The following is a 24,706-nucleotide window of genomic DNA, read 5'->3' as shown; positions in this document are numbered from 1 at the left end:
ATTGCTCGTATTTTGGGTCATTAACTCTCTATTTTAAACCTTAGTCAGATTAGCTGATGTAGTCCGTTTCCGTTTCTTCATCCCCCCGCCCGTCTTGTGCCGAGCAGTGCTGCAGGCAGGCACTCCCACTGTGCATAAAAAGCTCCTGCAAGCCTGTCAACTCCGCGATCAATTTCCTCTCATGGTCCCTTTGCCATGTACACCTCAGCTCTCGGAAAACAATCCGCTTTGATATCGGCCACATTTAGTAGCCGTGAAGTAGAAGCTCGAAGAGTCCTAACCGCTTATTCAATCTGATAGCCGGGTAGTCAAGAAAGGTGAAAATTTCAACACGACAAGCTAAATTGAAAACGGAATACTCAAAATTGTACGTCATTTTTGTCTAGAACTGAAGGCAGTTCAAGAGGTTTAGTGGTCGCTAATGAACTTCCAAAGGTTTTTATGTATGCGCCCATGATTTTTAAAGTTAGTGCAATACAAAGCCCTGACCGATAAGGATTTTTGTCAATTTTTGGCAGAAAAAAATGACCATTTACTTTATAGATTTCAATTTTCATGGAGGTAACCGCAAAAAAACGAGGGAACACGGTTATTTAAAACCGTCCAAATCCGAACAAAACTGGTAAGTTTTTTATAATATTATTGTGCATGGAAAATATGCCATAGATTTATTTTGTTCAAAAATAAAACTGTATATATCATCTCAAAAAGTGACTCCCAAAACATGTTTTAGAATTGATATATTTTATAGCAGTAACTTCAGTACCCTGATATCGCGATACCATATTTTTGCTCACGGTTATCATACCGTCGAGATTCTGATATCGTCACTGTAGCAAACACTGTACTAGTTGTACATCTTTGGCAAACCATCTCAAAGAAAAACACCCTACTCCACTCTTTCATTTTACAGCCAATAGATTGCATTAAAAAAAAAGATACAAACTTCATAGAAAAAAAAAATTGAAAAATGTGATTATTTACGCTTAACGTTAGAAAAATTTCTAATTAATCATTTCAGAATAATCCCTTGACAGAAAAATATCTAAAACCACCACCAACTCCTCGGATGACTTGATCCTTGGGGTATTTTGCACTGAAATGTTAATAAAACATCAGGCAATTCTTTGGAGTAGTGAAAAGAAAAAAACCACATAAAATATGTCCTTTAAATGTCACGCGGCATTGTTCCTAACACAGTTTATACAACAAAACCAAAAGAAACATGATGAAACACACAGTAACCGGCGCGCATTGCGCGTTATTGTCTCCCAACAAGAAACATTTAGCTCTCTGAGGGTTATCAGTGTACACACACGTGGCATCGTCGCATGGCGTGGATGCCAGAAGAGCGCGGCGTCGTTCGCGTCTAGGCTTGATAGCTTCTTTTACGAGCGCCTCAGCTGTGGATTCGCGCGTCGTATTCTAAGGGGAGTAAATAGTCATTCAAAAGGAAGCAATCAGGTTTCATCTGCTGACATTCACAAGTTTATCAAAAGCATCTCTCATCTGAATCCTCCATCTGTGTTCACAGCGCAGCCACGGCTCCTCAGAGGGAGCTTTGCCCTGTTGGGACCAGAAATTAAATCTGAGGACGGGGAAGGGGGGGAGGAGGAGAGGATGCCGGCCCGGCTGCCGGGTGGCCGAGCAGCCGCTCTGATAATGGAGCCCACTCCCACTTGCGCAAGCCCGCCAGGCCATTCCAGCTCTGCCCATGTGAGCCCGGAGCTATCAGTGTCACACTGCGCGCATGAGCGAGAGAGAAAACATGGCGGCTCGGATCTGAATGTGGCTGAGATGAAGCGAAGGAGATGCTGTTTTCGCGCCGTTTCAGCTGCAGTGGGAGTAAAGGCCCACACCAGATTTGTGGTCTTCGTGGGGACAAAAACGTCTTTGTGTGTGACTTTAGGACCGAGGAGCATTGTCATTTTTAAGCCATTCGTTTTCTACAAGGCTTGTACCGTAAGGCTTCCGGGTGAGGTCGAGCCTATTCCAGCTAATTTGGGATTAAAGGCGGGTTACAGTCTTCATTTTAGGCCGAGTGAACCATTCGTTCATCCGGTTTGTCAAGCGCATGTCCTCACAAGGGTCGCGGTCTTGTTGGTGCCTTTTATTAACACATTTAGTGGTCAAATTGTGACAAACGCAAGTTTAGATCTATTTCATTCCATTTTCTGGGGTGATTTTTGAGGTTGTGGGTCAACTTAATCCAAGAAGTGGACCAAAGTTGAGGTTTTTTTTTTTTTTTTTACACAAATAGAGCTCATGTAGTCAAATTGTACAGACCCAAGTTTAGGTGTATTTGATTCAACTTTCTGGATTGTTTTGTATCCCAATTTGGAGGGGTATTTTGTTTTTGTTTTGTTTTTTATTTTAGATACACAAAATGACCAGATTCTGACTCAATAAAATCCAATGAGTAGACAGGAAACCTTCTGACCCAAGTTGAGTTATTTTTTACACGAATAGAGGTCAAATTAAGACAGAGACAAGTTTAGGTGTACAGTATTAGATCCAACTTTCTGGGTTGTTTTGTATACGACAGCCCAATTTGGAGGTTGTTTTACACATTTTGTTTTTTTAAGCAAATAGAGGTCAAATCGCTAAATTGTGTCAGATCCATGACTTTGTTTTACACAAAATGACCTGATTATGGGTCAACTTAATCCAAGCAATGGACTTTTCTGGAGTGGTAACAGGTTGCTGACCAATCAGAGTGCACATGGAGACGAACAATCATTTATTTTCAACAATTCAATAATTCTAAAAAGGCTGGCTTAAGATAAACCTAAATGTGGTAAAATAGCACTGGGTATGACAGGAACCAAGACCAACATTTTCTAAGAAAAACAAGCAACTACCTTTCGTCAAGGATTTGTCATAGCGAGTCACTCGCATGATATGTTTGGCACAATTCCTACTGGATAACACTCCTGACATAACCCACCAAATTCCCACAGATGGATCACCCGAACAGACCAGGATTTGAACCCTGATCCCTATGACGAAAATGAGGAGTGTAGCCCACTGAGCCATGCAACAACCACCAGTATTATCTGGTAATGTTACATTCAATATACCTGTTCAAAACTCCGACCAAATCTGCTCGGTTAAAAATAACAGCAAACCAACGACCCAACACGACCATTGTACACATGTCTGGCACAGTTGACTAGATCTTCACATGGCGTGCCTTTTGAACAAGCAAGAGCTGAGAACACAAAGGAGATGGCATGTTTGGCACCATTTCAGCTACAGCGGAAATGCAGGCCCACAAAAGAGGCTACAGAATGTGATCTCCATAGAAACGTCTTTATCTGAATGTGTTTATAAAGGGCCATGAGACATAAAAGGAGGTTTGTATGAGTGTGTTGCTAGTTGTTCCTTAAATCTATTTATCACTGACAGGTGAGACAGGAGTGAGATGCACTGTTGAGTAGGTCTTCACAAAGACTGTAAGACATGTGCGAGTGAGTAGGTATGGATGTATTACCATGGAGGTTTTATATGCATGGAACCAGGAGGTGAGGTAAACAAGATGAAGTGTTTCGCACCCTTTGATATGTGGGGCCCACAGTAAAAGTTACATGAGCATCACCAAAATACAACAACATCCTTGGGTCTAAGAAAGCTGCTTAGTAAATCAAAAGTTATTACTTGTGATGAAACCATGTTTTTGTTTTTTGTTTTTTTTGGGGGGGGTTAGAAGGGTGCGGTCCCCAAAACGCAACAGTGTGTATCCTCAAGAATGTGTATTCCATTTATTTTAGTAGATAAGGTAACAAAAAACCTGATGCTAGGTTTTTTTTTTTTTTTATTGACATGGAAGTTTGTGCACACATCTACTACTAAATCTGAAGGGCCCCATTCTCGAAAGTGAAGAGGGATTCTCAAATCTATTTTAGGTGAACTCCTGAGCTTGTACTTTGACAAAAAAAATCCATTTACAAACCAAGCCCCCGGTCAAAAACAGATATCCTAAACAGATGGACAACAATTACTTTCTAAGCACTTTTGCCTACGCCACAGGTGTCAAACACAAGGCCCGGGGGCCACATCCGGCCCGCCATATCATTTTATGTGGCCCGAGAAATGCTGATTTGAGTTCAAGTTTCTGGCTAAAATACCAAACTTGCAAGTTGTCTTCAATTTTTAAAAGTTTTTTGGGGGAAAAAAACAGTTTCTAATATCTGTTTTGAACAGTTTTTACTGACCTCTGATTTAAATAAATTGCTAAGCATGCGACAACGCGTATGTGACTTTACAGTTATTTGGGCGCTCTGACAGAAATTATAACTACAATGTTGACCCGTCATAAAAATAAGTATTGCCCAGTTTGACCTCAAAATCGCTTGTATAAAAATTTGCTCGCAATTAGCTTGGAATCCTTATGTGTGGTAATCTGTTTTGACTGGGCTATGTTCCTTGGACATAGGGTGGTTTGAACATAGTAAAATAATTTCAATGAATTAATAAAGTCATTGGGGTACAAGTTGTTTAAAAAAAATAGGAAGCAGTATAAATAGTGAAAAATATGAGTCAGACTATATTCATTGTGGGGGCTCAATTATAGCGACTGGGCAAGAACTTTGAAAACATGGACCTCACATAATAAGGACATGTTTGCATGTACAATTTTCATTTTAGGAGTAAAAGCAATGAGGCTTCAAAGAACACACGTCCCCGTCATGTCTTAGCCTGACTCAGCGGCTTATACATGTCAGCATATTATTGAAATGAGATGAAAGGTTTTTTTTTTGCGTGTGTGTATATGAGTTTTCAATTTAAGAACTCACCGACTATCACCCCGGGTTGTTTGTCGTATTTACTTGAAAGCAGCCTGCATCTGGAGAAGAAAGAGGAGGCCTCAGGTTAGCATACGTGGCACAAATAACATCAGCAAAAACGCGTTTAATAGAGTCACCAATCACGTAGTTTACAGCAATGTCACAAGCCCCTCCTACAGCTTTCTATTTTTTATCTTTAGAGTGTGATAGAAAGTGAGAAACAGTCATTACTTTCCATGCCTTCCACTTTTATGGATGATTGCCAGCTTTTTGTTGACGTAGCGCCAACATGGTCATTTATATGAAATATTAACGTGAATATGTTTCATTAGAGTAACAAAAAGGGTCCTACAGTATAATAAAGTGCGTTTGAATCTCGGGTTGAATAGTCAGGGCACTTCGACATCGGCTTGGTTGGTCCTTATTCCCGTACCCGCGATGACAGTTACATGCATGTGACACGCAGCAGGCTATCACAGGTCATTGAGTGTAATTGGCGTCGCTTCCACTGATAATCAGCGGAGGTAAAAAGAATGCTTTCTGTAGTGGTTTTCGAAGACTGTTAGCAGAATGGTGAGTGGGTTTGAAATGTAGACATTTTTATATTACTATTCTGATTGAGCATTACATGTTACGTGACCTATTCCAATGTGGCATTTAATGTACATACGACATTCCATTTAAGCAGTTATATAGTTGGTTATAGAATAGGTTGAATTTTTTATCAAAGCAAACTAATAAAACATGTACTGCTGTCAAGAGATTAAGAAAATTAGTTATCATAATTATATTTTAGGTTATGTATATATCTTTTATGTTATCTATATTATATATTATATTATTAAATATTATATATTTACAGATTAGTTATCATCTGTCATTAATTGATCGAATTAATATCTTTTGAATCTCACCTAAATATTTCTTAAGAAACGCACTCAACATTTCATTTTTAAAATCTGGATGCATTGTATTAATAGAAGATTTAATAAGAGGATAAAAAGATTGATATACCTAGTTTGGGGAAGGGGGGGGGGGGGGGGTATGCCAGAGATGCACCCAGGGAAAGGCTTTTGTCATGTAAAGTGTAATTGCAGTAAATTAAGAAATTCCATCTTTTTTCCCCCATTTCAGGCACTTTGATGCACCTTTTTTCAGTTTTAGACTAAGCTATAAAAAGTGTAAAAAGAAAAAACTTTAATAGTTGCTGTTCTCCAATTTTTATAGATAATAATCCTATTTATACAGCAGTTTTGCTCATGATAGAATCGATTAAACTTTAGAACTACATTTGTAATCGTATCTCTATGCGTATTTTATTCAGCAACTGCAGAAAATATAGGATATTGTGTTTTATTTCTGGCTCGTGTGCCAGAAAATTGTATCACTAATGGCATTTGCTTAAGACTTAACTAAATAAAGACATTATTTATTGTGAAAAGGAGTCACTATCACTCATTTCCGCAATAAGTTGCTTCATGTTACAGTTTATTTGTCATTGAAAACGAAAAAACATTGTTAGATTTTCTGATATCAAAAACCCTGTTAAAAATTGTTTGACATCCATGTAGACTTTTACTGTTAAAATTACTTTTTGTACACTTCCTGCTCCTAATTTGAATTGAACAGTGGATTACAGGTGTGCACCTTTCTAATGTCTTAAATCAAAAGAAGGGTTAAGAAGACCAAGGAGCATTGTTTTTGGTATAGTTAGGCATTTTCATAAATATCCCCCAAAAAGTACTTTGAGGTCAATTAAATGCATGAAAATTAAAGGGGAAAAGGGGAAAAAAAAAAAAAAAAACACTGCGCAAAACACTATCTGTTATTCTCCGGGGGGACTAACTCAACTCTGTGGCCTACTTTGCAATACTTTTTGGCACAAAGAAAAATCAGCCAAGTTGATAGAAGTGGCTCACTTCAGTGATTTGTGCTCATCTACCGGCTGGAGAGCGCATATATTTATTCACGCCGCCTTTATCTGAATGAGACACTTTAGAGTTATTGTACAGCTGGGTCACAATTGTATTAACGCACGCCATGCATCTTATTTAAGCTGCTACTTCACTCTCCATACAGACAAATGTATTCCATTTATAGTCGAGTATTTTTTTTTTTCATCACGTTCTCTAAAAGCTGCACTCTGATGCATCATACTTAAGTGCAAATGACAGGAAGAACATGTACTTTGCTCCTTTAGGAATAAAGTTGTTTTTTTTTTCGATTGAGTCCAATCGTAAAAGTAGCAGTCTTGAAGAATGCCTTAACAAGCCCCTTGCAAGTCAGTGTGTTTGTCCAATCAAGAAAATCAAACTAGGGGTGTAGACTAGGGGTGTAGACTATTTTTTTTCCCCCCCCGGAACAACAGACATTGAGTGCAGCTCTTCTGATGTTTTTTTTTACTTGTGTGCTGATCACAAACATGGAACAGACTTTCTCTCGCTCCCTAAACGATTTAAGATGAACACCTTTATTCAGCATGTCAGAGCAATCGCCACCTCCTTCTTCTGACTCCGACTAGGTGCGAGTTGACAATTTCACGCATGGCATTTTCTCGCCGTCGTGTCCGTCCCGTGTTCTCTGAGGCATACCTCGCTAAAGGAATTGATTAATACACATCCACATCCACGTAGGGAGACTGCGAATATCGTCGGGGCTCCTCGCCTGTAATCTTCCAGAGTGTGACTGCATGTTAACTGCTTCTTCATCCCCTCGTCAAACGCCCACACGCTCACATCAAACACGGGTCGTCGTGCACACGCAACGCGTGTGACTCGGCGGAGAGGCCTCGGCGGAATGTCGATTTTTCCATTTAATCATTAGGCTTGTCTCCCTCGCTTAAAAAATGTGGCACTTTCGAGGCTCTTTGATCTACGTGAGGAGTCACAAACTACATATGTACAGGGTTTATACAGTGGTACATTTACATAGGAATGCCCCTTCTTGTGAAAAATTAATTTTACAAAACACCTTTTTAGAAGAATATCATGTAGTTACGATAGAAAATTCAGGATATGAAAGGCCAGCGCTTGCTCGAACAAGACTTTTATGTAATACGACACAACCTGCGATGTCTCCCCTTTTAATATGTATTTGGTACATTTTTTGTTGCATGTTGACATGTTTTGTTTCCTAACTGCAGACGTATAAATTGTACAACTGTCTAACTGTCCTGTTCACCAATAAACGCGCAAAACAAAGCGGCTCCTTTGCAACTCCTAATTTTGTCTGAAAGAAAATGTAAAGTGAACATAAACTGCACGATTCACATATACAATCGTAGATATATAGTGTTGTGTTCTGGCGGCTCATGAGCCATCTTACCGTTGCTATGGTAACAAACTACAGCATTTCATTTTGTTGGTTTGAAAAGTTGCGTTTATTGTGAAAAAGCGACCGGATCTTGTTGCGTTGCGCACTTCCTGTTTTGCCATCCAGCAAGAAAGCCTTGAGCCAAGCACATCCTGTATGTATATTTGTTATAATTATTTTTACACGTTTGTTTGAATGTTTGTATCACTAAGACGGCGTGAATAAGTTTACTTATAACGACTGTTAATATGTCTAACTATTAGCATCGAGATAGCGATTAGCATCGAGTTACCGGATAGCGCGTTAGCTCGCAACCGTTAGCATGCTTGGCTAACCTTGTGCCATATCATAGGGCGTGGCGTGCGTTACTTTATTTGCAACAGAATATAAATCGTTTTTATGTCTTTGCTGTTTCAGGTTTACACCCACTTTAAAGATTCTAAAGTGAATAAAAGCGGAAGAATCACCAATTGGTGTCTGTAATGGAGGAGTTGCCTATCTGCCTAGCTAGCTCAGACTTTGGCGAGGGCAGAATACATAGAAACAATTATATATACTGTTTATCAAATGTACACGTCAAAAACGTCCATACAAGATATTATTAAATGTAGACATAATTTTCATATTTTTAATTATATACTTTAAAAATATTTTTCACCACAGCTATTGATTCACATCTGTTTTAGTTTTTTCATAGTTGTTCCATAGATCGTCACATTGAGCAGAAAGACACAATTTGGATTGTCTGCTGGATAACAGACAAAAAAATGTAGATAAGCTGCATTGGGCAATAAACTGTGGGGCTCAAATCATGAGAAAAAAAGTCATAGCTAGTCCAAAAATTACAGTAATTGTTGTTGAACACCCCTATGTCTCAACACCTAGAATTGGCCCTGGTGGCAGTGTACATTTCAATTTATGGGGAAAATAAAAATCCAGAGAAAAGATAATGCACTAGCCTAACATGTACATGACACAAACAATCAGATCCTATAGTAGTGGATTAGCTTTGGACACAGGTTTTAGATCAGGGCAGGACTTAGGCCAGCTTTAAACACACTAAATTTTCCCACCCATGGCCTGTCCACCCAACAGAATCGCAATGACATGATTGATGACTCATTAGAACCCCCAACTGCAGCTGTCAGGGTGGCTGTTAGCTTTGTGTGTAATGCCACGCTTCTCATCTGCAGCCACCGTCAAGGACAAACAGCACATTTGTCCGGCGTTTCACAGCAGTGGGCCGGCGCTCGGAGGGCCCTGAGCTTTTTCCATCATGTCTCTCGGCGCGGCGACAAAATGCAGCGTTCTGCACGTAAGCATTAAACGGACCGTCTGTATTTATCTTCTAATGTTTGGTCTGGGATGCTTAAAACATTACCAACCCTGAGTGGGGAACACCCTCTGGAATTGCCAGTGAAAAGTGGGAAACAACCTTCTGCTGCTACTTAGTTAAGCAGTAAAGTACACCCAAGGACTAATTATTTGACTCCAAGGTCGGTGAGCTAATTTTCGGGGTACAGCCTTTTGATGAATAACTGTTACGCTATGTGTGAAGTGACAATGATTCAAAATCTTTAATTAAAGATATGTACAAATACTGTGTTTAGAGATTTGCTTCAATTGGCTGGAAGTCACTTGTGGTACCTCCCAGTACGGCGCAAACACCCTTTTGTAGCGGCACAGGTCTAGTGAAATACCAAAAGAAAGAAAAGCTGTCACTGGCTGATTTGACATATCCACTAATACACCAAACATCAATAACTTACAACTTTTGAAAGTGTAATCAAAGCAAAAAGCTTACTGTGATCCAATAGTATGATTCAAATTCTGTCCCTCAAAAGAACTGTTTATCAAAACATACACAGCAAGCCAACCTGAACTCTGCCAAAGGTAGGTAATCCCAGTGTATAAAAGAAGGCTCTTTATTTTACCAACCAAGACATAAGCAATCGTATCATTTGTTGCCAAGCAGGGCTGAACAATAATTAATTTGTCTTTTTAAAAATCAATGATTTGGAAATTAGCTAAACGGTGAAATTGAGGTTTTGTATAAGCATAATTCTAGAGGAGTTGTTGATAAGATGTGTTTACGATAGCTACTCACAAATTAATTGTGGCATTTAAGCAAATTAGTCGAAGCTATTTTTCCCCACAAGATAGGAATGTTTGTTACTTTTTTGTTTTCTAATCTTTGAACGCAGTTTTGGGGACCTCAAGTAGCACCATTAATTTCCCCCCTGTAAAATGTGTGTTTTAAACAATTGGTTATCTCCTATTGGCCCATACCCATATGCAAGAATTACCTTGCCAACCATTGACTAAAGTAGGGTTTCAAAAAGAAATCAATCTCCTCTGCCTCAAATTCCCAGATCCACTGAGCTGCGCCCCAAAAAAGGGTTCGTACTTTACGAGCAATTTTACCAGCAGCAGAACTGTGCCGGAAAACATTTTGGGTCCTAATTCCAAGTTTGCAAAAGGAATCATGAGGCACTATTTTTCTTTGAGTATATTAAAGCACTACAAGTCCACAAGAAAAAAAAAAAAAAGTCAAACATTTGCACCACTACCCCCAATGTTATTATGAAGCCCTCGGAAAAAAAAACAAAAACAAATAAAGCAACACATATTTGATCGCAGGCCGCTGGGATGCAATGCGACTGGTGGCAAGAGGCGATGTAGTCTAAGCGCGCCTCGTTCTTTCCTGCTTGTTTAATCATCCTCTTTGGAGGCGACCACTGCGGACGGAATACAAAACGCGGCGGCGGTAAAGCCATGGCGAAGAAGCCTCGGTCAAATACCTACTTCCTGTCAAGTCGCTGCCTAGCTAACAACACGACCGTCGCATCCACGTTGATCCCCTTTTGTGAGCTAGCAAAAAAAAAAAGTTTTGCAGCAAACTCCGCTGAGGGTGATTTAACAGACAGCATACGCTTCTCTTAGTCTGCCCACGCACTTGGCATTCTGGCCATCACTGCTAGCTCCAGGGCGGCCCAAGCAAGCCCAACAGATGAGAGCGCTCCAGACAAAGGCAGCAACCCGAGGTGAAGTAGAAGCAGGTATCGTGGGCCGCGCCGAGCAGAGATAATGGCCCGAGCGGAGGAGGAAAAAAAAAAGAACGAGGAGTAATATGTGCCTTTTTGTATTTTTTTTTTACTACTTTGTAATATAGCATTCACTGCGGCTAGGATGTCGGAACTCCTTTGTTAGGCGCGGGGGGGCATCACAGACAGTGACCATGGTGAGCAATAATACAAGTTGCCCGAGAGAATCACATCAAATAATCTACGCTCTAATAAACGCAGCGGTGGTGCAAGCCATTTCCAAGTAAGGCTTTGCCAAAACTCCATCCAACAAATATAAGTCGGTGAACCAGGAGAAAGCGGTAAATAAATAAAGCACTTAGTCATGTGCGGATGATCAAATTTGAGATCCGGAGGTAATGGAGGGGAGCCAGGCTATGCTCGATGACATGTGACACTTGCGAGAGAGCCATTTCCTCCGTCCGTGATGAGTCACACTGTCATTGTCTGCTCCTGCTTGTATGATATCAAACCGCACAATAATATGAGAAAAACCCTCTGATGAAGTCCACGCTGCAATTTATACAGTCAGCACATTTACGTGTTAGACTAGCGGATAGTGCAACATGTCGAAGGCATCGATCCAGATGTGATCAATACTGTTCCACTCCATTCCTGAAGGGGGCGGTAACTGGCAAATCAGTCAAATGCAAGATTTCTCAACTACCTAACTTCGCTATACTGCATAGGACTGGAAAAAATGGTTGGAAATGGTCGAAAATAAGAAAGGTACCAAAGAGGTTTGTACATTTTTCTTTTGTTCAGACTGTATAAGTGATAAACGATCACTCAGGGCAAATTATGTTACATTTCAGTCAAGGCTGCACGATTATGGCCAAAATAATAATCGCGATTATTTTGTTCAGAAAAAACAAAACACTGAGTTATTTATTTAGTGATTGAGAGCTACTCAAATTGACCATTATTATACCATGCTTCTTGGAGGACCTTCAAAATAAGTGTACCACGGTCATTTGCATCATACGCTTCTTGCTTTGGAGTAGTTTATTTTGAAGCTACGACTGCCCTCACAGAGCATTTCCTGTTTAACTAAAATGGAGAGGCTTGGCAGGCAGCGCATTCTCTGCGTGTACTGCAATGTATTTCATAGCCTTTCTGGCCGATTAGTTGTTGCCCGATAAATGTGTCTATCCAGCTTGGGTCAGTTTGCTTTTTGTTTAGCGATATCTCTGCAAAAGAGCTGAGCTTTATTGGGTTATCATGCACGAATAAGACGTACTGGGCGGAAGGTTTGTTTACAATAGCAGCACCAGTGTTGATGCTGACAGAAAATTAATACAAAATCTAACACAAAGCTCCCAGAAAGGGAAGGAAAAACTCAAAAACCCCAATTTAGGGAAATCAAAAACCTTCAGAAGGGACTACAGGTGGGAGGAGCCCCTTTCCAGGCCCACAGGTTGAAGTGGATGCTGCATGTACCAAATACAGACAAATACAAATACGCAATATAGATTACAGAAAACATATCGTGCTATATAGTGTAATGATATCACACTTATTTAGCCATTTTTGTCAAAAAAGTTCAAATTTGTCTACGATCTACAATTTGATTACTTGTTTAAGTCTGAGAACCACTGGCTTAGTTTGATGATATATTTGAATGCAGTGTTCCCCTTCAGTCCTATAGATGGCAATAAAAAGGCATTCCAAAACAGTGGACAGCTGCCAAACAGCACAGAACTCTGCCAAGGCCAAGCACCGGTGTCTTATAGGACATATCCACTCCTGAAAATGCCCCAACATTTAATAGTGTACTCGCTGGCCCGTGTCCCATCACTCTACAGAGTTGAATTAGTCCGAGGCTTGGTGTACGTAGGTAATCAATGGTCGGGAACCATGAGTTGGCTTTAATGTAGCATCCCGAATCATTCTCAAAGCAGCAGAAGACATTTGTTTACAGACGAATACTCTCATACACAAGAGAGCGGCTCCATTAAAGACTACCTTAATGGACTTATTGATTGTACTGGACAGTATTGATAAAATCCTCAGTGGGCCTGAAGCTTCTATCTATAACTTTGTTTCTTTTTACTTGTATTTTTGGCTCGCAGGCGTTGAAGACGCAATGAAATATTTTTGAGGCGGCGGCTAAGATTACCAATGCTCCCGTGACCTTTAGTTAATCGATACCAGCGGTATTGTCTTGACTCGTGAGATAAGCGTATTGCTAATACGATGCTTTTAGATAAATCTACAAGTCAGTCGTTTGACAAATATCCGCCATATTGGGATTGTCAAGTACTTAATGAAGGAAAAGGCAGTAGATTATTCACTTAATGGTACACCAGGAGGACAAACAGATGTCAATAATCCAAACAAATATGAGGGAATGTGCAGAGGCGGCATATCTGTTGATTGAGACTACATGTTCAGTAACTTCGTAATAAACGGCATTGGGCATCGCACCCGTGCTCCTGTATGCTAGTATACAAAAAATATACAAATGTCACAGTCATTTTGCTCCCCACTGGCACCATGATGACGATGATGGAATGCTTTCATTAACGCCGTCCGCTATGATTTGAAGTGAATGTGACATTCCATGCAGACACGTGGCACCTTCCCACAAATTAATGGCGACCCTTTCCTACGCCTTCTGACCAGAATAATCGGATTCAACTTCAGGACCTTTGTTAAAATGTGATGTTAATATTTATGTTTTCGAACTAGGGTGGATAAAAGCTTTATTTCACAAATAATGACGGGTCCACTTGGACTGTCACCTATCCATCATTCTGTAAGGCACTTGTCCTCATGCTAAGGTCAGAGTGAGTGTATTCTAACTTTTAACGCGATGTGGGGAGCACACTAGACTAGTCGCTAGTCAATCACGTGGCACTTACAATCATCACATTGATATATAATATAGACAACATAGGCTGCATTGGTCTCAAATTCCTGTCCTTGAGACCGGTATCCTGCAGGTTTTCTCAGCTTTCTTGAATGATGACAAGCTTCGGAGGAGCTTGAAAATGATCCCTTTTTAAATCTTGTGTATTTGAGATTCAAAAACATGCAGGATACCGGCCCTCGAGGACTGTAGTTTGAGATCTAGGTTTTTTTGTTGTTGTTCATTTCTGTGTGCCCTGCAATTGGCTGGCAACCAGTTGAGGGTGTCCCCCGCCTACTGCACGAAGCCAGCTGGGATAGGCACCAGCAGGCCTGTGACCCTTGTGAGGATAGGTGGCTCTAGAAAATGGATAGATGGATGGACAAAACCAGGCTTATATCGATAAAAATGAAACTTGAGGCATTGATTTATTCTAACTCGACACAAAATATATAATACATGCCGGTAGGTCAAAAATTATTAATTTTGCTGCAATTTGAATATTGTCAAGACAAAAACCCGAGTTTTGAGAAAAACACATTAAATTCCTCATTATCATACACTTCAATTACAATCTGAACTTTTTAGCTCCTGGGAAATAACATCTTGGTCAAAAATGTGCATTTTCATCAATAACTCAAAACTCATTTCTCTGAAATAAGCCTCATTTTGTAGAAACGCATCACATTTGATATATGCACAGTTGCCACCGCGACTCACGTGATTTGTTTGGCACTGTTTTGACCCCAGACACTCTTGTTGTCCTGATGCAACGCGCTTTTTCATTTTAAATATTGAAACATATTTTCGAGACATCCATTGAAATCATTTTGTGGAGATCCAAGAGAGAAGGCTGGCCTTGGCGCTTTGTGCACAGCCAGGTTTCAAATGCATTCATCGAATAAAAGTCCTGACTTGAATTAAGCGAGGGCTGTTTTTCATTTTTTTTTTTTTTTGCTCAATTCGTGCTCAGAAGGAGAAAAGGGTAATGGAAATTTCGGGGAACATCTTTCCGATGTTTCATCCCTTTAAAGACTTAAATCAGTGAAGCGGTCAATGAAATCTGTATTTTAGCGGATTTTCAAGAAGGGATAACCCGAGATGAGATGAAACTGTGGGCTTCTGCAGCTTTGCCATTGCCACAAAACAATATCAAAAAGCCTCACCCGGGAATTCCGTTTTTCCGAAATGTTCCCAAAACAGCCAAGCGACTGCAGTCATTGTGTCTCCACTAACAATGGTGCAGAGTATAACTCGCATTTTTGACTCAGTCATGCAGAGAGCTTTTATCCTTATGCAGTATTTTGACCATTTTTGTGTTATTTTCTTTACTTACCATCATTCTTGCAGTATTTTAGCCAATTGATGGCTCACTTCTGGTAGTGTGATAATTACCGTATTTTCCGCACTATAAGACCTACAGTATATTATTATATTATTATTATTATAAGGCGCACCTTCAACGAATGCCCCATTTTAAAAACGGTTTCACATAAGGCACACCGCATTATAAGGCGCGCAGAATTAGATGGGAATGTCAACAAAACATTCAGATAAGTTAGTCTAACTTTATTGAGTATAAGCGTTCTCACAACTCTGTTCGCTCCCTCAATAAATTTACAGCCGTGTCATTTTAGTACTTTCTGTACTATCTTGATTACATGACAAGACAACATTGGAATCAAATTGCAACCAAAAACCTTAAAATATATTGTGTTGTTGATTTAAAACAATTTCTGAATTTATTTTATAAAACCGCGCAAAACCATTTTGCGGTTTGTCCTCATTAAAATTGCTTCAAAATTGGAGTATATGCAGCATATACAAATTTTAAACAGGGTCTTATAATAACTTTAATTGTAAAAAAAAAAAAATGCATGTATAGCTGAAATGCAGAGGTAAGAATTGAATAATTTACATGGCGATTAAGTGATATTTATTTCATCCCTCAAAAAGAAAAACTCATTTTATGCGTTGTATAAGGCGCACCGCATTATAAGGCGCACTGTCAGCTTTTGAGAAAATTGAAGGCTGTAAGTGCGCCTTATAGTGGGGAAAATAAGGTAAGTGTTGTGGCATTTTCAAATTTTGACGTTACCACCATCTAGGTCAAATTTCAGCTCTCTAGTGCCTTCTTTTGATGCTTCGCCTTTGATGTAAAGATTAAAAAAAAAATGGAAAAATTAATGCACGAGGGTTAAAAAAGGCCAGAAGAAAAATCTGATTATCCTGTGCGGGTCCCATCTGAGCCTCAGCCATCTTTGTTGAGCCCTCGAGATGCACCGTTTATTGACTTCCGTATCCGCAAGCCCCTTAAACACAGCAGTCTCGGGTTGCAAACAATAAAAGTCGTCCTGGCATCCGCCCTTGATGATATTTTGTGTCGCCAGATGGCATTTTACTAACGGTTTAACCGTGTTTTGTCATCGTTCTGACAGTGGAGGCTTACAAACACTAACAACGGCTAATAATATCCACCTGTCCATCAACATCTATTCACATCAATGCTGACATCTTGTGAAGGAACATTCTCCTTGGAAGCCAGCGGATATCACTGTGCCAGTCGGACGCATGTTCAGTGCACAATAAGACCACTTCTCACATCATCCCATGGAGAAAAAGACTTCAGATCCAAAATGGAGTTCCGTCAGTTCAAAGAATCAGAATTTAGCCAGTACTGACTGACGCGCGATACAATTTCAAGAACTGTCATAATTTTTCCCTGACGTCACTACAGTAAATGTAGGCTATGAAGATGGATCACTGTTGTTCTTTGGCGCTAAAACATTGTAATATGTAACTGGAGCTTAGAACACCAGTTCTCAAACTTGGGTATGTAAAGACACTTCAGCGGTTACATGAGATTTTAAAACCCTTGTGCAGTATTTTGGCCACTTTGGGTAATTTTCTTCATCGTAGGGATGACACACTCCTGATAAGTGAGTGGACCATGTTGAACTTTGCCATGTTGTCATCATCTGGTGTGAAATTTCAGCTTCCTAGTGTCTTTTTAAAAGTTTTCCCTTTGATGTAAAAGGTCTTTGATGCAAAAATCAATGAACAAAATACCACATAAGAGTTAGTACAGGAGTCCACAAGGAATTTTCCTTTTCAAATGAAGAGCAAATTATGTAGAACATGAAGAAACGTATTGGTTAACTGTGTTGTAGAGACTCTTTTGCATAATTTCCGCTCGTTCAAGAATTACATACCAAAAAAATAGTAAAAGTCTTATTTTGTTAAGTTTTATATGGATGCACATTGTCATTAATGACACAATTTCCCAGAAGATGGACCAAATATAAAACAGATGATGTTACATGATCTATAATGTAGAGTTGCTGAATTAAGTACCTCTAGAAGATATCGCAAACAAATGTAATTCCGAAGGTTCATAATAAATCAGACATGGTTGTCACTGTTTTGTCTTGACTGAAAAAAAATCACAAGGGGTACATGAAAAGAGTTTGAGAATCACTGGCATAGACTAAAAATATGACAAAAGCTTAACATTTCAATTTAATTCACCAATTCAACCAACTGGATACAGAATTAGCATTAGCATGGTTAGCAACCAAATTTGTTCAAAATCCCATGTTGTGCTCAGGTGAAAACAATTACTAGGTATTAGTATAGAATAGCATTGGATTCAAATGCATCCATAGCTCATTGAATATGATTTAAACATAGAAATGTTGGGGGTGCAGTCAAATAATTAAAAAAAAAATTAAATCTCCCCAAAATCGTGACTTCTTTTATTGACCGCCTAAAGAAAATCTTCGATAGATATTAAAGTTGTTGCCATTTATAGAGCAAGCATATGTCCAAGTCTCCGAATGCGTAATAAACAGACGAAAAAGCAGTTTGCAGAGTATGCACTGCTTTTGACTAGGAGATGCAGCAAAAAGCGTCAAGGCCAAATAGAAATGGGACTGCAGTCAAAAACATCTTTTTTTTTGGGGTTGCTGTTGCAGAGGAATAGCAAACAAATGTAAATGAACGCACTTTGCCCTTGAGAACAGAGAAGCGCTTCCCGATCGAGAAAAATCTCTTTGGAGGCGCACAATTGTAACATTTTAATGATTTCAATAAGCATAACGTATTCATCATTAACTGGTGCGGGCGGACAGAAAAACATCTTAATATTTCAGTTTTGTCCACAAATCTTAGTGGGCTTTTAAATGTGCAAATGGGAATCATCGCTCTATAAAATTATTCATTTATTAACTCATCATCATGTCCCGCAAAGGCATAAAAAACTTTTATGGGGCCTTCAAGTGAGATTGAAAATCAATTAAGTCATTTGTTTAATCGCGGAGTTAATTGGCCGTAACCGGAAGAGGCGCTGTTGAATCATTTCAGCTAGCTAGCTAGCTAGCTAGCTAGCTTAGCTAGCTAGCCTAAATACCACACAGCTCTTCTCGCACGTCTCTTCTGTCATGGAAACTGGGGTTCAAATCCTCCACTGTGAATAAAAGACTTGTGTTTGGCATGGTCATTTTATCTGAAAACCCAAGTAGAAGCAATCTGTATCCATGTGTTGCCGCGGGGCCTCAAAAGTCTGCTAGCTGTTGGACGGCGTCAGAGGCTTGGCTGCTGCCGGCCCTTTTCTGACAGAAGCCATCAGCGCCATTGCGTTAGCTGTCAACACCAACACGAAGAATCTTTTCCTAAAGAGCAACCAGGCGGCAGCAAGCGTACACGTGTTGCTGAATGATGCACTCACGAAAAAAAAAATCTCCCAAAGGCAATGAAATGAACGCGTGTGGTAGAATGATAATAGCTAAAGCCTTCAGACTTTTACACTGTGTAGCGGTGAAATCTTCTTTAAAAAAAAAGAAAACTTGTCAGTGGCATGAGTTCTATCCATACATATGGAGGTTAAAATTCTTAACGTCTACAAAAAATAGAAAAACCGTATGGTCAGTCTTCAGAGTCTGTGACGTGATGATGACACTAAGACATAGACATTAACTGCTCTCTACCGCCACCTATGTCTTGAGGTGAAACAAGTTAAAGAATTTTCTGTTTGCTGACATAGCTTGACCGCCACTCAACGGAATGTTGCAAAAAACGCAGGAAAATCAATGTAACAAATCGTATTAAAAAGCATATAAAAAATGTAACTGTAATGGTTTTGTATGGTCCAAAATTTGGACAATAATTATTTTTGTACACAAAATCTCCCACGTCCAGCTGCAATCACATAGAAATGTCAGAATCGTTGCATTTTCAAACTTTACATGTTTTAAACATCACTGGAAACTTCAGCTCCTTATTCTTTTTTCCCCCATTGTTTATATATTTTGTCACCTTTAGTCATTTTTATGCATGTGTCATATGAAGTCCTTTACTTGTGACTAGTTTCTTGATGTATCAGTTGCCATGCAGTTGCTGTTGTTCTTTAGTTTGCTTGATCATGTAAGAACTTCAAGTTTCTTTCTGAGTCTAGTTTCCGAGTCTAATTTTCAGAGCGTAGTTTCCTTTGGTGGATTTTTGTGTACAGAGACCTACTACTCTTCCATTTCCGTGTGCTGTCTGAATTTAGATCCAAATTCTGTCTCCGTACTTGACATCATTCATTTTCAGTCACACATACATACTGTACATTCATATATAAATACAAAACCACATCCCCCCCACTCACACACAAGCATTATACGCGGTCTTATTTAAAAGTCCCAAGATCAAGTTTTCATTTAAAATATGCAGCCAGGCTTTTTAACTTTGTGAAAATGTAAAGTACAGTTGATTTAACTCTAATCCATACTGTTCTGTTGGAGCTTAATGGGAAGTCCTGCCTGTGTCTGCTTCTACTAATAGATGCGTCTTAAAAACGCATCTGTCTCAGCTCTCCACTTTGTAACATTCCGCCGCAGTTAACGCATGCCTCTGCTCGTTAAATGGCAGCACAGGCACCATTAGCGTATAGTTTAGTGTACATATAGCAACTATGCTCTTTAAAAAGGCTCTCTACCATGTTTTATTTATGTCAGGCCATGCTGCATTAAAACACCAAAGAGGACTTGGCGAGGGATTATAATGACATTTAGTGACCCTGAGGGTTATTTTCATCAAAGCACTTACGAGGCTTGATCAATATAATTGAGGTTATTCTCGTTATGACCTAACGTAAGGTAATGTTTTCAAAGCCAGGGACGATGCACAATGGCATTAATAAGTATCGCGAACATTAAATATCAAAACATCCTCTGAGACGAACGGATCCTTGAGAGTTGTGGAAAGAAAATCCGGAGGCGTTTTTCAACTAAATGAGGTCAAGAGCACTTCGCAACAGTTCGCCGCATCCCCACGAGTGATCGGCAATGGCGTCGCGCTTTCTCGCACATTCCAGGGTTGCGTATTCTGACTGCGTGACAACTGGCCCTTTTGACCCAAGAGCACCAGATGATGAATTGAGGAAATTAAATAAAAAGGTGCCGTTTATTGTTAATGGCTGGGGAATATAAAAAGAAGTGCCACGAGGAGGCTTATTAAGTGAGGAACGTTAAGGTCAACACTCCTTTTATTAGGAAAAGTAATCTGGTAATATGTTTCCTTAATAGCGGCACCCTAAACATTATTGGTGGCTATTACAAAAATGAGTGGTAACGGATCGGGCTGTTATTTCATCTTGACTGAGTAAAAGAATGCAGGATTACCGTTATTATGAACATCAGGTCTCAATATTTAAAAAGTATTGTATCATTATCATTCAACGGTAATGATACAATGAATAATTACATCATAGTTGCCGTGAGTGCCAAAGCATAGTCAACTTTGAGAAACAAAATGAAACAAAGAAGCTCGTTTTAACATTGCACATTGGCAGAACGATTTGGATGGTTAGTTACCGTCGCATCTACACATCATGCTATTATATCATTTCACTATTTTACCATTCAGTGACCACATGCTAGCTATTAATGCTATAGCTAACCAGAGCGCTGACAACTTTCGCAAACAAAATGATACAAAGAAGCTTGTTTTAATGTTATACTGTAACAGAGGATGATGTAAGAAAACAGAAAGAAAATGAGCAAACGGCGCGAAAAACATTTAGAGCAACTCGTGAATGACGGGGGAAAAATGTCGACAAATCAAATCAAAGTGTTTGTCATATACACTATGCGGAAACAAGTTGTTCGGTATAATGAAGTTCTTAATTTGCTGGCCACGAATGTCGTAAACATAAGCAACTTTGACAAACAAAAAACCCATGTAAGCAAATAACCTTGTTTTAATGTTTTAAATTCATATAGCAAGACAGATGACTCATCCAGTTATCATTATATGCTTTTATATTATTTAACGGCTGCCATGATGTTTGTATGTTTGAACAGCGACTTGACAGTTAGTCTAATCAACATCGACACCATGATATGCAATTATACCTTTCCGCCATTAGCACACCATGCTAGCTATTCAAAGCATAAAGCCAACTTTGACAGACAAAATAAAAGCTGGAATCTTTCTTCAAGCCCTGAATAGTCCAGTTTCATGCGAACATATTTAATGGCCACTCTAATGTTCACCTTGGTCATGCTCATTTTTTAACAACCCACACTCCATGCTGAGCTAATGGTTCATACGTGCTACTTGTGTGTTTGTTATGCCTTGCATTTATTTGTTATGACATTCGTGTGGACAGCAAAGTAAGAATCGCATTGTATGGAGAAACATGTTTCTACACCGTGCACATGACGATAAACACTAAACAAAATGAGCAAAGAAAACAGTGAATGCGGTGTCCAGCACTTGAGTTTTGCTTTACAGCATCCATTATGAAATGACAGCATCCGACGTATTCTAGTAAACACGTCAATCAACATTGCATCACTTGTCTTTTTTTTTTCTTGCTGCTGTTGTTACGAGAGCCATCAGCTATTAAGCACTCAATTGTCATAATTTACACATGTGATGAAGAGACCGCGTGAAAAAACAGAAGGGGCCTAATTATGTGACCCAAATCTTGTTTGATCTATCATGGGAGTAATGAGAAAAGACTCATCCAGCAGCGCTAGATTACAGATTGAGTTAATCCCATTAAAATGAGAGGATGGAAAGGCGGGATGTGTGCACAGCCAAATTGGGATCAGCCAAGTGAACTACGCTAGTGAATTGCGATTTAACCCTCGTTCATACATGGTACCGATGTGGGACCTTTTCGATAATTTCTTTGTGAAATCAAAGGCGAAAGCATTGAAAAAAAAACACTAGGGAGTTGAAATTTCACGCTAATTATATAATCATGTCAAAGTTTAAAATACAATCATGCTGCAAATTCTACACTGTTGCATCTTGGCGTACTATATAATTACGCATATGTTCATGGGTACCAGGTTGGACATACCCACACTCATAATCCACGTTATAACCTACGTGTTATGTTGCATTTCCTGCGATTTTTGAACCAAGATCGTTAGCGGTGGTTGAGATAGGCCGACAGATTGAAATTTCTCGAATGACCTGTGTGTAACACTCTAAGAAAGTAGGTGGCGCCAAAGACCGCTTAATGGTTATTTTTTGTCCTCGCGTCAACTCCTACGCGAAAACACCAACTTGCTTCAAACCAATGCAAATGCACTTGTAGTTACTCTGTATGAGTGGGAAAAGTGGTGAACTTGACTCACTTTTTCAAGTTGTGTATTTTGTCGTGTATTTCATAAAAACTACATATGTATGGATAGACCTCATGCCACTGAGAATTGAGTGTTTTAAAGAAAAAAATATATATTAAAAATGTTAGTTGTCCCGCCCTCAAAAGCAGGTACCATGTTGGTACAAAAAAACGCGAGCGTAGTCCTTTTAAAGTGAATGCACAAGGGTTAACCAGCCAATGATATGATTGACCTGACCCCTTCTTTATGCTTAGGCGCAGCCACACTGAGAATGTCGGTGTGCTCCACTTGCATCCCAGAAGGTGCGCATCCACACGACGGCCACCAGACACGGCCTATGACACCCCGCGGCTTCATCTGTGCCAGGCAGCTTGACGGGGCGGGGACTCGTACGACGCTCCGTGAGTCACAGATGGAAGGATTTGTCATTGCTGAGCGCTCGTTTCTGTGTGCGTGTGCGCACCGATGCGCACGCGAGCTCAGTGTGACCGCGGTGTCGACCTGCAGCGGAAAGGGGGCGGATGGTGGAGAAGTGACAAGGGTGTCAGGCATGCTCGAGTAGTGGGCCGCTCGGGACTGATGAAACAAGAATGGAAGGTTTCGCCGACACTTGGCGAGGCCTCGTTGTGGGTTCAAAAGAAGACTTGTAGGTCTTATATGCAGGTGCCCACTATATTTGAGGAATTACAGTAAGCAAAATGAGCAATTTCTACAATAAACTGCTTGATGTTCCAAATTATTTGCTCTCAAATTGAAAAGAACAATGTAGTACTGTCCCTCCCATGACATTAAAAAGCATTTAATTAGATTAAATTAGATTCGCCTCTACCTGTAGAAATCCTGTTAATATCTTACGATCCCCATTGAAGTGCCGCCATGGTACCTACCCCCTGGAGCAAATCATCATTCCATTTGAGAATTTCTAAGCGAAATTACTTCAAGAAAAGCCAAGTGATGGTCTCTTAAAAGGTCTTGCTTTCCTAATTATGAATTCAACTCTGCCAAACGTCGAAACAGATGGACGCTTTGGATGAGTTGTGCTAACAATTTGCATTCGACCATGACCGCCGATGCTCCTCTGCGAGTGAGACTGGACATATGCTAATGCACGCGGGTGTAAGAAGATTTTCCGAATCATTGCGATCGTCATATCTGAGTGTGTAACACACCGGAGTTTGTGAGCTTTAACGTTGGAAAACGTCATAAGTTTACTTTTTGCAATCAGTAAGTCAACATTGCTTTGTTTCAGTCCCGCCTAGTTTACATTAAAAAGCAAGACCACGCTTCTCGGAATGTTGCGAGAATTCCAGAGAAAGCAACTTTTTATGGGTCGTTTTTCTCAGCCATTTCACCCTCAATGAAGTAGAAAGAGCAAGCGACTTGTCATTGAGTAGCATTTCCAATGACACTAAGAACGGCTTGTCAACTGAGAGCCTCAAACAGCGCACGGTTAACTCGTTGCTCAGATTTAGCCAATGGGAGGGTCCCCTTGATGTTTTGCCTTTTTTGCATAAATGTTTTAGAACGGCTTGAACAATGTCGTTTTTAGTGGCAGTAATGAGTGCAGAACAAACCTGGTGTTAAGCTCAACCTCTTTCTAGATACCCATGGGATACCTGGATGTGGGATATTTTTGCACAATCGAATGAGATCCAATGCAAATCTACTTGAAAATAGAAGTTTCAATAAAAATGACAAGACAACGACAAGAACCAGAGTTGCACACCACGTAATACTTCTCAAATCACACCGCCGCCTCGCTTGCATTAAAACGCCATTAGCTCCGAAAGAAAATGACAGAATGGTCACGTGATGAATCGCCTTTCCGCGAGCGCATTAAAAAAAAAAAAAAACTTGATGAAACGCAGCAATGAGTGGAAAAACGGGTAGCATGAGCACACTTCTGCAGTAATGCGAAACAAATGTGATTTGTGGTAAATGGAGCCAAACGTGCAGAAAAGGCAATCTGGCTCCTTTTAAATGCTCAGTTTGTAAATTGCGATTACAGTATGTGCGTTTGTTCTGTACACATCATTAACTACCTGAAAGAAC

The 24,706-nt window shown here is 39.8% G+C and overlaps 1 protein-coding gene and 1 long non-coding RNA gene across 2 annotated transcripts in view; one reads left to right on the top strand and one right to left on the bottom strand.

Annotated features, from left to right (window-relative positions):
- lrfn1 (leucine rich repeat and fibronectin type III domain containing 1) overlaps positions 1-24,706 on the bottom strand; it is a 150,128-nt gene that overhangs the window by 64,585 nt on the left and 60,837 nt on the right. Inside the window, exon 2 of the mRNA XM_088428353.1 lies at positions 4,797-4,846. The gene's annotated coding sequence lies outside the window, so the exon portion shown is untranslated. The remainder of the gene's footprint in view (positions 1-4,796; positions 4,847-24,706) is intronic.
- Positions 8,206-23,393, top strand: LOC148415474 (uncharacterized). The gene is made up of 3 exons (XR_015867266.1): positions 8,206-8,253; positions 9,293-9,414; positions 22,909-23,393. It is a non-coding gene; the product is annotated as an uncharacterized LOC148415474 (long non-coding RNA).

The sequence above is a fragment of the Hippichthys cyanospilos genome, chromosome 11, assembly GCF_059441005.1.
Source record: "Hippichthys cyanospilos isolate Australia breed blue-spotted pipefish chromosome 11, RoL_Hcya_1.0, whole genome shotgun sequence".
Classification (NCBI taxonomy): domain Eukaryota; kingdom Metazoa; phylum Chordata; class Actinopteri; order Syngnathiformes; family Syngnathidae; genus Hippichthys; species Hippichthys cyanospilos.
Note: the sequence above shows the minus strand (reverse complement) of the source record. Positions and strands in the feature narration are given on the sequence as shown.